Source organism: Sphaeramia orbicularis, chromosome 10, assembly GCF_902148855.1.
Source record: "Sphaeramia orbicularis chromosome 10, fSphaOr1.1, whole genome shotgun sequence".
Taxonomy (NCBI): domain Eukaryota; kingdom Metazoa; phylum Chordata; class Actinopteri; order Kurtiformes; family Apogonidae; genus Sphaeramia; species Sphaeramia orbicularis.
The window spans coordinates 54388599-54399995 of record NC_043966.1 but is presented as its reverse complement, the minus strand read 5'-3'; the positions used below and the strand labels follow the sequence as shown (position 1 = coordinate 54399995).

At 45.6% G+C, this 11397-nt stretch overlaps 1 long non-coding RNA gene across 1 annotated transcript in view; it reads left to right on the top strand.

Moving 5' to 3' along the window:
- The window catches only part of LOC115427747 (uncharacterized), a 15131-nt gene extending 6257 nt beyond the window's left edge, over window positions 1–8874 (top strand). Inside the window, exon 3 of the long non-coding RNA XR_003936542.1 lies at window positions 8863–8874. This is a non-coding gene — a long non-coding RNA (uncharacterized LOC115427747). The remainder of the gene's footprint in view (window positions 1–8862) is intronic.
- Window positions 8875–11397: the final 2523 nt, after the last annotated feature.

Sequence of the window (11397 nt, the reverse complement as noted above, 5' to 3'; positions counted from 1 at the left end):
GGTATAAGTATAAGTATGAAACAAAAAAAAATGCATATGTATATATATATATATATATATATATATATATATATATATATATACATATATGTATACGTACTGGGTCTGGTTCTGTCTGTAGGTCCATCAGTCATTGGTCGTTAGTGTTCTGTGTTTCTTCTTTGTCTCAAATACTCTTCAGTGTTGCTCAGTCTCAGTCCTGGGTGGGTCTGGGGTCACACTGTTACCCTGGGTAGGTCTGGGGTCACACTGTTACCCCTGGGTGGGTCTGGGGTCACCTTGTTACCCTGGGTGGGTCTGGGGTCACACTATTACCCTGGGTGGGTCTGGGGTCACACTGTTACCCTGGGTGGGTCTGGGGTCACCTTGTTACCCTGGGTGGGTCTGGGGTCACACTGTTACCCTGGGTGGGTCTGGGGTCACCTTGTTACCCTGGGTGGGTCTGGGGTCACACTATTACCCTGGGTGGGTCTGGGGTCACCCTGTTACCCTGGGTAGGTCTGGGGTCACCCTGTTACCTCTGGGTGGTCTGGGGTCACCCTGTTACCCTGGGTGGGTCTGGGGTCACACTGTTAACCCTGGGTGGGTCTGGGGTCACACTGTTACCCTGGGTGGGTCTGGGGTCACCCTTGTTTACCCTGGGTGGGTCTGGGGTCACACTGTTACCCTGGGTGGGTCTGGGGTCACACTATTACCCTGGGTGGGTCTGGGGTCACCCTGTTACCCTGGGTGGGTCTGGGGTCACCCTGTTACCCTGGGTGGGTCTGGGGTCACCCTGTTACCCTGGGTGGGTCTGGGGTCACCCTGTTACCCTGGGTGGGTCTGGGGTCACCCTGTTACCCTGGGTGGGTCTGGGGTCACCCTGTTACCCTGGGTGGGTCTGGGGTCACCCTGTTACCCTGCCATTGACAGTAGACCTTCTCTGGGTTGGTGCAGAACCCCTTGTTTCTTCTCCTTCTCTGGTAGACCTCTTTGGGGGTACCTCGGCCTGTCAGCCTTACCAGTCTGCAGGTCCTCATCTGTGGACAGTTGGTTCTATCTCCTGCTCAGCTCTGTCCTTACATTCACACCTCTGCTCAGTTCTGGTAGAAGGAGGACTTCTGTCTTTACCTCTATCCTTCTCCTCCATGGGACAGTTCACTCCTTCTTCTTCTACTCCTGCTGTTCATCTGGTGGATGACTGATGCTGTTCATACATCAGCCTGATGGTCTTAGTGATGGTGTTGGTAGGGACAGTTAGGAGTGTTAGGGTGTTCCAGTCTTCCAGTACAGACTGCTCTGGTACTTTGGTGTTTAGTCTTGGTCAATAGGTGGTAGTTGAATTCCCCCAGGACTTCCTGATTCAGTCTGTGAGGTCAGCTGTCCTTGTATTCAAAGGAGGGTGAGGATCATGGGAAAACCACTGACATTAGTGGACCTGACACAAGAAGGAGAAATGCATGTGCACCCCCCCCCCCCCCTTCTCTTGGACCTCCTCAGTCTGTATTTGTCCTGATCTGGTTTGATGTCAGTCTCAATGGTCTTCCATGGTTTAAACCAGATCCTCTGATGCCCTTCTGCAGTTTCCATTCCAACAGCACAGGGAAAAGTGTCTGTACTGCAGATGTATCCATGTGTCTGTACTGTACCTGCAGACGTATTCATGTGTGTCTGTACTGTATCTGCAGACGTATCCATGTGTCTGTACTGTACCTGCAGACTTATTCATGTGTCTGTACTGTACCTGCAGACGTATCCATGTGTCTGTACTGTACCTGCAGACGTATCCATGCGTCTGTACTGTACCTACAGACTTATTCATGCATCTGTACTGTACCTGCAGACGTATCCATGTGTCTGTACTGTACCTACAGACTTATTCATGCATCTGTACTGTACCTGCAGACGTATCCATGTGTCTGTACTGTACCTACAGACTTATTCATGTGTGTCTGTAGTGTACCTGCAGACTTATTCATGTGTCTGTACTGTACCTGCAGAGTTATTCATGCGTCTGTACTGTACCTGCAGACGTATTCATGTGTCTGTACTGTACCTGCAGACGTATTCATGTGTGTCTGTACTGTACCTGCAGACGTATTCATGTGTGTCTGTACTGTACCTGCAGACTTATCCATGTGTCTGTACTGTACCTGCAGACGTATCCATGTGTCTGTACTGTACCTGCAGACGTATCCATGTGTCTGTACTGTACCTACAGACTTATTCATGCATCTGTACTGTACCTGCAGACGTATCCATGTGTCTGTACTGTACCTACAGACTTATTCATGTGTGTCTGTAGTGTACCTGCAGACTTATTCATGTGTCTGTACTGTACCTGCAGAGTTATTCATGCGTCTGTACTGTACCTGCAGACGTATTCATGTGTCTGTACTGTACCTGCAGACGTATTCATGTGTCTGTACTGTACCTGCAGACGTATTCATGTGTGTCTGTACTGTACCTGCAGACGTATCCATGTGTCTGTACTGTACCTACAGACGTATCCATGTGTGTCTGTACTGTACCTGCAGACTTATTCATGTGTCTGTACTGTACCTGCAGACTTATTCATGCGTCTGTACTGTACCCTGCAGACGTATCATGTGTCTGTACTGTACCTGCAGACGTATTCATGTGTCTGTACTGTACCTGCAGACGTATCCATGTGTCTGTACTGTACCTGCAGACGTATCCATGTGTCTGTACTGTACCTGCAGACGTATTCATGTGTGTCTGTACTGTACCTGCAGACTTATCCATGTGTCTGTACTGTACCTGCAGACTTATTCATGTGTGTCTGTACTGTACCTGCAGACGTATCCATGTGTCTGTACTGTACCTGCAGACGTATTCATGTGTGTCTGTACTGTATCTGCAGACGTATCCATGTGTCTGTACTGTACCTGCAGACTTATTCATGTGTCTGTACTGTACCTGCAGACGTATCCATGTGTCTGTACTGTACCTGCAGACGATTCCATGTGTCTGTACTGTACCTACAGACTTATTCATGCGTCTGTACTGTACCTGCAGACGTATCCATTTGTCTGTACTGTACCTGCAGACGTATCCATGCGTCTGTACTGTACCTACAGACTTATTCATGCGTCTGTACTGTACCTGCAGACGTATCCATGTGTCTGTACTGTACCTGCAGACGTATCCATGTGTCTGTACTGTACCTGCAGACGTATTCATGCATCTGTACTGTACCTACAGACTTATTCATGCATCTGTACTGTACCTGCAGACGTATCCATGTGTCTGTACTGTACCTGCAGACTTATTCATGTGTCTGTACTGTACCTGCAGACTTATTCATGTGTCTGTACTGTAGCTGCAGACGTATCCATGTGTCTGTACTGTACCTGCAGACTTATTCATGCGTCTGTACTGTACCTGCAGACTTATTCATGCGTCTGTACTGTACCTGCAGACGTATCCATGTGTCTGTACTGTACCTGCAGACTTATTCATGCGTCTGTACTGTACCTGCAGACGTATTCATGTGTCTGTACTGTACCTGCAGACGTATTCATGTGTCTGTACTGTACCTGCAGACGTATCCATGTGTGTCTGTACTGTACCTGCAGACGTATCCATGTGTCTGTACTGTACCTGCAGACGTATTCATGTGTCTGTACTGTACCTACAGACGTATTCATGTGTCTGTACTGTACCTGCAGACTTATTCATGCGTCTGTACTGTACCTGCAGACGTATTCATGTGTCTGTACTGTACCTGCAGACGTATCCATGTGTGTCTGTACTGTACCTGCAGACGTATCCATGTGTCTGTACTGTACCTGCAGACGTATTCATGTGTCTGTACTGTACCTGCAGACGTATCCATGTGTCTGTACTGTACCTGCAGACTTATTCATGTGTCTGTACTGTACCTGCAGACGTATCCATGTGTCTGTACTGTACCTGCAGACGTATTCATGCGTCTGTACTGTACCTGCAGACGTATCCATGTGTCTGTACTGTACCTGCAGACGTATCCATGCGTCTGTACTGTACCTACAGACTTATTCATGCATCTGTACTGTACCTGCAGACTTATCCATGTGTCTGTACTGTACCTGCAGACTTATTCATGTGTCTGTACTGTACCTGCAGACTTATTCATGTGTCTGTACTGTAGCTGCAGACGTATCCATGTGTCTGTACTGTACCTGCAGACTTATTCATGCGTCTGTACTGTACCTGCAGACTTATTCATGTGTCTGTACTGTACCTGCAGACGTATCCATGTGTCTGTACTGTACCTGCAGACTTATTCATGCGTCTGTACTGTACCTGCAGACTTATTCATGTGTCTGTACTGTAGCTGCAGACGTATCCATGTGTCTGTACTGTACCTGCAGACGTATCCATGCGTCTGTACTGTACCTGCAGACTTATTCATGTGTCTGTACTGTACCTGCAGACTTATTCATGTGTCTGTACTGTAGCTGCAGACGTATCCATGTGTCTGTACTGTACCTGCAGACTTATTCATGCGTCTGTACTGTACCTGCAGACGTATTCATGTGTCTGTACTGTACCTGCAGACGTATCCATGTGTGTCTGTACTGTACCTGCAGACGTATCCATGTGTCTGTACTGTACCTGCAGACGTATTCATGTGTCTGTACTGTACCTACAGACGTATTCATGTGTCTGTACTGTACCTGCAGACTTATCCATGTGTCTGTACTGTACCTGCAGACTTATTCATGTGTCTGTACTGTACCTGCAGACGTATCCATGTGTCTGTACTGTACCTACAGACTTATTCATGTGTCTGTACTGTACCTGCAGACGTATCCATGTGTCTGTACTGTACCTGCAGACTTATCCATATGTCTGTACTGTACCTGCAGACTTATTCATGTGTCTGTACTGTACCTGCAGACTTATCCATGTGTCTGTACTGTACCTGCAGACTTATTCATGTGTCTGTACTGTACCTGCAGACTTATTCATGTGTCTGTACTGTACCTGCAGACTTATTCATGCGTCTGTACTGTACCTGCAGACTTATTCATGTGTCTGTACTGTACCTGCAGACTTATTCATGCGTCTGTACTGTACCTGCAGACGTATCCATGCGTCTGTACTGTACCTGCAGACTTATTCATGCGTCTGTACTGTACCTGCAGACTTATTCATGTGTCTGTACTGTACCTGCAGACGTATCCATGCGTCTGTACTGTACCTGCAGACGTATCCATGTGTCTGTACTGTACCTGCAGACGTATTCATGCGTCTGTACTGTACCTGCAGACGTATCCATGCGTCTGTACTGTACCTGCAGACTTATTCATGCGTCTGTACTGTACCTGCAGACTTATTCATGTGTCTGTACTGTACCTGCAGACTTATTCATGCGTCTGTACTGTACCTGCAGACTTATCCATGTGTCTGTACTGTACCTGCAGACGTATCCATGTGTCTGTACTGTACCTGCAGACTTATTCATGCGTCTGTACAGTACCTGCAGACGTATCCATGTGTCTGTACTGTACCTGCAGACGTATCCATGTGTCTGTACTGTACCTGCAGACGTATCCATGTGTCTGTACTGTACCTGCAGACTTATCCATGTGTCTGTACTGTACCTGCAGACGTATCCATGTGTCTGTACTGTACCTGCAGACTTATTCATGCGTCTGTACTGTACCTGCAGACGTATCCATGCACTGACCCTTTATGACACATTTGTACAGTCAGAGTCTGGGTTTTTAATAAATCAGCTCCAAGTATTTTAGAGGAAATTAGAAAGTCATAAAGTGTCAAATTATGGACTAATTAAAGTGGAGCAGGAAGGGAAAAGTGTGGCTGAAAGTTTGAGGTGTTTTTACTTTGAATTAAAAGGTCACATAGAACAATGTTGGACTGTGGGGGGGGGGGGGGGGTCTGTAGTTTCTACATGGGTGACATTTAAAACACTGTACTTTTAACTATTGATGCGTTCAGTTTGGATCATCCACACCCATGCCTGAAAGTTTAGGCTCAGATTCTTTCATTTTCCAAACAAAATAAACAAGCAATCAAAGAATAAAAGGGCATTTCTGAATTAAAGAAAACACAGTGAAGATTACAAAAGAAAAGAAAAGAAAAAAAAATTAAAGCAAAGAAAAAAAGAAAAGAAAAAAAGAGAAGAAAACAAAAGCAACGAATAAACCAGTTTTAACAAAAAAGCAAAATGGATATAAGATTTACATGGACTCCCTCAAACTTGGTCTAACCCTTAACCCTTACCCTTATCCTAATCTTAACCCTTTAACCTTAACTCTTACACTTACCTTAACCCTTATCCTATTCCTAACCCTTAAACCTTACTTTTATCCTTATCGTAACCCTTACCCTTACCTTAACCCTTACTGTTGCAGCTTTAATCTGTTGCTAAGCTGCTCTTATTGTATTCACTCATAAATGGAATGAACCGTTTGTCCTCTAATGTATCATGTCATTTTCTTTTTCTTGAATATGAAACTTGTAAATATTGTTTATGAATGTGGACCAAACCCCAAACCCCAGACCCCAGACCCCAGACCCCAGACCCCAAACCCCAGACCCCAGACCCCAAACCCCAGACCCCAAACCCCAGACCCCAGACCCCAGGGTCAGTTTTGGATCATAGTGAGCCAAAGCCAAGTGTGAAGCAACAGGAAGTGAACACTGATCATTTCTGAGCCACAGTGGAAGGGTTTAGGATGAAAGTGTGTGTGTGTGTGTGTGTAGGTGTGTGTGTGTGTGTGTGTGTGTGTGTGTAGGTGTGTGTGTGTGTGTGTGTGTGTAGGTGTGTGTGTGTGTGTGTGTGTAAGTGTGTGTGTGTGTGTACTGCTCTACTGTGTGTGTGTGTGTGTGTGTGTGTGTGTGTGTAGGTGTGTGTGTGTGTGTGTGTGTGTGTGTGTGTGTGTGTACTGCTCTACTGTGTGTGTGTGTGTGTGCGTGCGTGTGTGTGTGTGTGTATGTGTGTGTGTCTGTGTGTGTGTATTGCTCTACTGTGTGTGTGTGTGTGTGTGTGTGTGTAGGTGTGTGTGTGTGTGTACTGCTCTACTGTGTGTGTGTGTGTGCTGCTCTACAGTGTGTGTGTGTGTGTGTGTGTGTGTGTACTGCTCTACTGTGTGTGTGTGTGTGCTGCTCTACAGTGTGTGTGTGTGTGTGTGTGTGTGTACTGCTCTACAGTGTGTGTGTGTGTGTGTGTGCGTGTGTGTGTGTGTATGTGTGTGTGTCTGTGTGTGTGTATTGCTCTACTGTGTGTGTGTGTGTGTGTGTAGGTGTGTGTGTGTGTGTACTGCTCTACTGTGTGTGTGTGTGTGCTGCTCTACAGTGTGTGTGTGTGTGTGTGTGTGTGTGTGTGTACTGCTCTACTGTGTGTGTGTGTGTACTGCTCTACAGTGTGTGTGTGTGTGTGTGTGTACTGCTCTACTGTGTGTGTGTGTGTGCTGCTCTACAGTGTGTGTGTGTGTGTGTGTACTGCTCTACTGTGTGTGTGTGCGTGTGTGTGTGTGTGTGTGTGTGTGTGTGCATGTGTGCATGTGTGTGTGTGCGTGTGTGTGTGCATGTGTGTGTGTCTGTGTGTGTGTATTGCTCTATTGTGTGTGTGTGTGTGTGTGTGCGTGTGTGTGTGTATGTGTCTGTGTGTGTGTATTGCTCTACTGTGTGTGTGTGTGTGTGTGTGCGTGTGTGTGTGTACGTGTCTGTGTGTGTGTATTGCTCTACTGTGTGTGTGTGTGTGTGTGTGTACTGCTCTACTGTGTGTGTGTGTGCGTGCATGTGTGTGTGTGTACTGCTCTACTGTGTGTGTGTATGTGTGTGTGTGTGTGTGTGTGTGTGTGTGTGTGTACTGCTCTACTGTGTGTGTGTATGTGTGTGTGTGTGTGTGTGTACTGCTCTACTGTGTGTGTGTGTGTGTATGTGTGTGTGTGTGTGTGTACTGCTCTACTGTGTGTGTGTGTGTGTGTGTGTACTGCTCTACTGTGTGTGTGTGTGTGTGTGTATGTGTGTGTGTGTGTGTGTACTGCTCTACTGTGTGTGTGTGTGTGTGTGGATTGCAGTTGTTCTTTTCTTTGTCAGTGACATCACCCAAATAAAACAGAGTTTGGAGATACAGTCATAACACCTTCGAATGGAATCGCTTAGACCCCATCCACCCACCCCCCCCACTCTACCCCCCCACCCCCACACACCCTGCCTGGCTGGTCTGCACAAGGAAAATGAATGAATGAATGAATGAATGAATGAATGAATGAATGGAGCTGGAGTCCAAATGCTTTAGAAAAAAAAGACAATCCCATTGTTGTGTTTTTGTACATGTGGAACTACAGCTGTGGGTTTGAACAGGCAGGAAGATGATGTTCAGAGGCACTACGGCAGAGAAAGAAAGAAGGGATTGCAGAGAAAGAAGGGAAAGCAGGGAAAGAAGGGAACGCAGAGAAAGAAGGGAAAGCAGGGAACAAAGGGAACACAGGGGTGAGGAAAAAAAAACACTGTGGTGAGTGACAGCACTGTCCAGTCCAACAGTGGAGGAGAAGTACTCTGGTAGTGTACAGGAGATAAGGAAGGAAGGAAGGAAGGAAGGAAGGAAGGAAGGAAGGAAGGAAGGAGAAAGCATGCTCAGATGTCTATGGAAAGAACAAGGTCTATTCTATCAACACGACTGGAAATTTAACTACTGAAGAAACGGTTGAATTTATACAAATATTTTAATAAGTCCTATGTTCAGAACACTCAGCACAGACACGTCAAAGGTCAAAGGGTCAAAGGGTCAAAGGGTCAAAGGGTTACAGGGTTAACAGAAAAGTCCACAGGTATAAAATGACAGTGGTTTAGTTTAGAGTTGAATTCAGAAGCAGCTGTCTGCAGAAGGCTGAAGAGTCTGAGCTCCTGTGGACCATCAGGGCCTCAGCGCTGGATGTCACATGGACTGAGATGCGTCCGTCCATCAGCTCTTCTGTCCATCTTCTGTCTGTCCACTGGCTCTTCTCTTCTGTCCGTCCACCAGCTCTTCTCTTCTGTCCGTCCACCAGCTCTTCTCTTCTGTCTGTCCATCTGTCCGTCCACCAGCTCTTCTCTTCTGTCCATCCACCAGCTCTTCTCTTCTGTCTGTCCATCTGTCCGTCCACCAGCTCTTCTCTTCTGTCCATCCACCAGCTCTTCTCTTCTGTCCATCCACCAGCTCTTCTGTCCGTCCATCGGCTCTTCTCTTCTGTCCGGCCCTGGCCTCCTTGTCCATCCTGACCCACTCTGCCCACGTTCATGAGTCAGTTCCCAGTCAAAAAAAGGAAACACAGGAAGTGGAGCGAAATGAGAGAAGAAGAATAAGAGAGTGGGGGAGGAAACGCTAGGAGATAAGAAGGATGTTTGATGTGCAGACAAAAGCAGCACTAACAGGACTGGACCTGGGGTCAGACTGTCAATTAGCCTTCAACTGGAAGAGTGAGAGAGAGGAGTGGAGGTGGAGAAGAGGAGAGAGGGGGAAGGAGGGAGGAGGAGGGGGGGAGCAGATGAATCTGTGAGGAGAAGAAAATAACAGAGCAGAAAGAAAGAAAGAAAGAAAGACGGTGTGTGGACAACTGCCTCAGAGTGAGACTGAGTCTGAAGTCCAGCCTCTGAGGGACTGGACAGGAGACCAGTCTGTCCTCCACCATGTCCACACTCTGGAAGGGTTGGAGAATGTGGACTGATCTGGGATCTGCTCCAGTTCAATGTGGACTGATCTGGGATCTGCTCCAGTTCAATGTGGACTGATCTGGGATCTGCTCCAGTTCAATGTGGACTGATCTGGGATCTGCTCCAGTTCAATGTGGACTGATCTGGGATCTGCTCCAGTGAACCTCCTCAGACCCACACATGGGTTTACGGTCCACCACTGGACAACAGCTTCACAGAATTAGACAAAAAAACAACAACAAATCTGTCCACCACAAAGGACATTCCATAAAAACAAATAAAAAAAAAATGCATCTGACAAAACGGTTGCATCATGATGTTTCCAATATCAGCAATTATTGAATTAAAAACAGCCCAAACTTGTCCTTTCCTGGGTCTGAGGAGGGAAAATATCTCCCTAATAAAACTGCATTGAAATAATGCCTAATGAAATTGCATTTCAACTTTAGCCCAATTTAGAGAAATGAAATCAATCTAAAAAAAATCTAGATAGTTTTTTTCATAATTGATGCATGAAAGGGTTAAAGTCAGAATTCTGAGATTAAAGTCCAGTGGCCCTAATCCTGTTCTGTAAGAAAGTGATATGAAAACAATGAAATAAAAACATTTTTAATGCTGCAAATCTGATGTTTTCTCACATTTGAACATATTCTAGTCCTAGTTATTGCTCATTTTATGGAGATAACATGCAAAAAAAAAAACCTTTTTGTCAAACAAAAACAAGTGGTTTACGCTCAAACACGTTAGTGCAGATCAGGTTTATGTAGTTACAGTATCAGTTCCATCAGTGATAGTACTGGTCTGAATGTCAGTGTATGGGATGAGGCATAAGTGTCCACTGTGTTGGCTGGTATGGAACTAAAACAATAAAACCCATGAATATACAAGAGAACAGCTGGAGAAGAACTGTCCACTGGAGTGACCACTGTGCATGAAAGGGTTAAACTCAGAATTCTGCCTTTTTTCTCATAATAATAATAATAATAATAATAATAATAATAAAAATAATAATAATAATAAATATATATTGGACCTTATTTTAATTTATTGTATTTTTTTTGTTTTTCCAGCGGCCCTAATCCTCTTCTGTACTTTCTGATATTGGGTTTTAAACACACGTTTCTTAACTTCAATGGACATTTTTGTGACTCCATGAAAAAACAAAAAAATCAATCACATTGTTTTTTTTTTCATGTGTAAGGAGGAATAAAAACACTCAAGAAAAAAATCTTTGCTAAGGTTCTCATAATTCATGCATGAAAGGGTTAATGTTTAAAGAGAGTGCCTTGGATTTTTCTTCCAGTTCGATAACTGTCTGATTTGATTGGAAATTGTTAGACGTGGGCTACTTTTCATACTTTTTGATGGGATTTTTTTAGAGGTCATCGGGCTGGATTTTCTTCTTGGACCTGCCAACCCTGTTTGTACGTGACTCTACAGAGTAAAATAAAGCCAGTGTTGGTTGGAGTCGGTGTGAGGTCAGTGAATGCAGCACAGAGGCAGACAGTGAGCAGCAGCCGCATACACAAACAGCATATGTGTGGCGTTCAGATCATAGGCAGCGGAGGATTTACATAATGTGACAGTGCATTAAGGAACATCCGGGACACAGATCATTCCGGTAATCCTGGTCGACACAAAACCCACTCGCCCTGTCGAGCCCACCTGATCCTGCTGCCCAAATTCCACACCGGCATCTAAAATATATATCGCAGCTGTCTGGGCGGATCAGCCGGGGCCGGATTG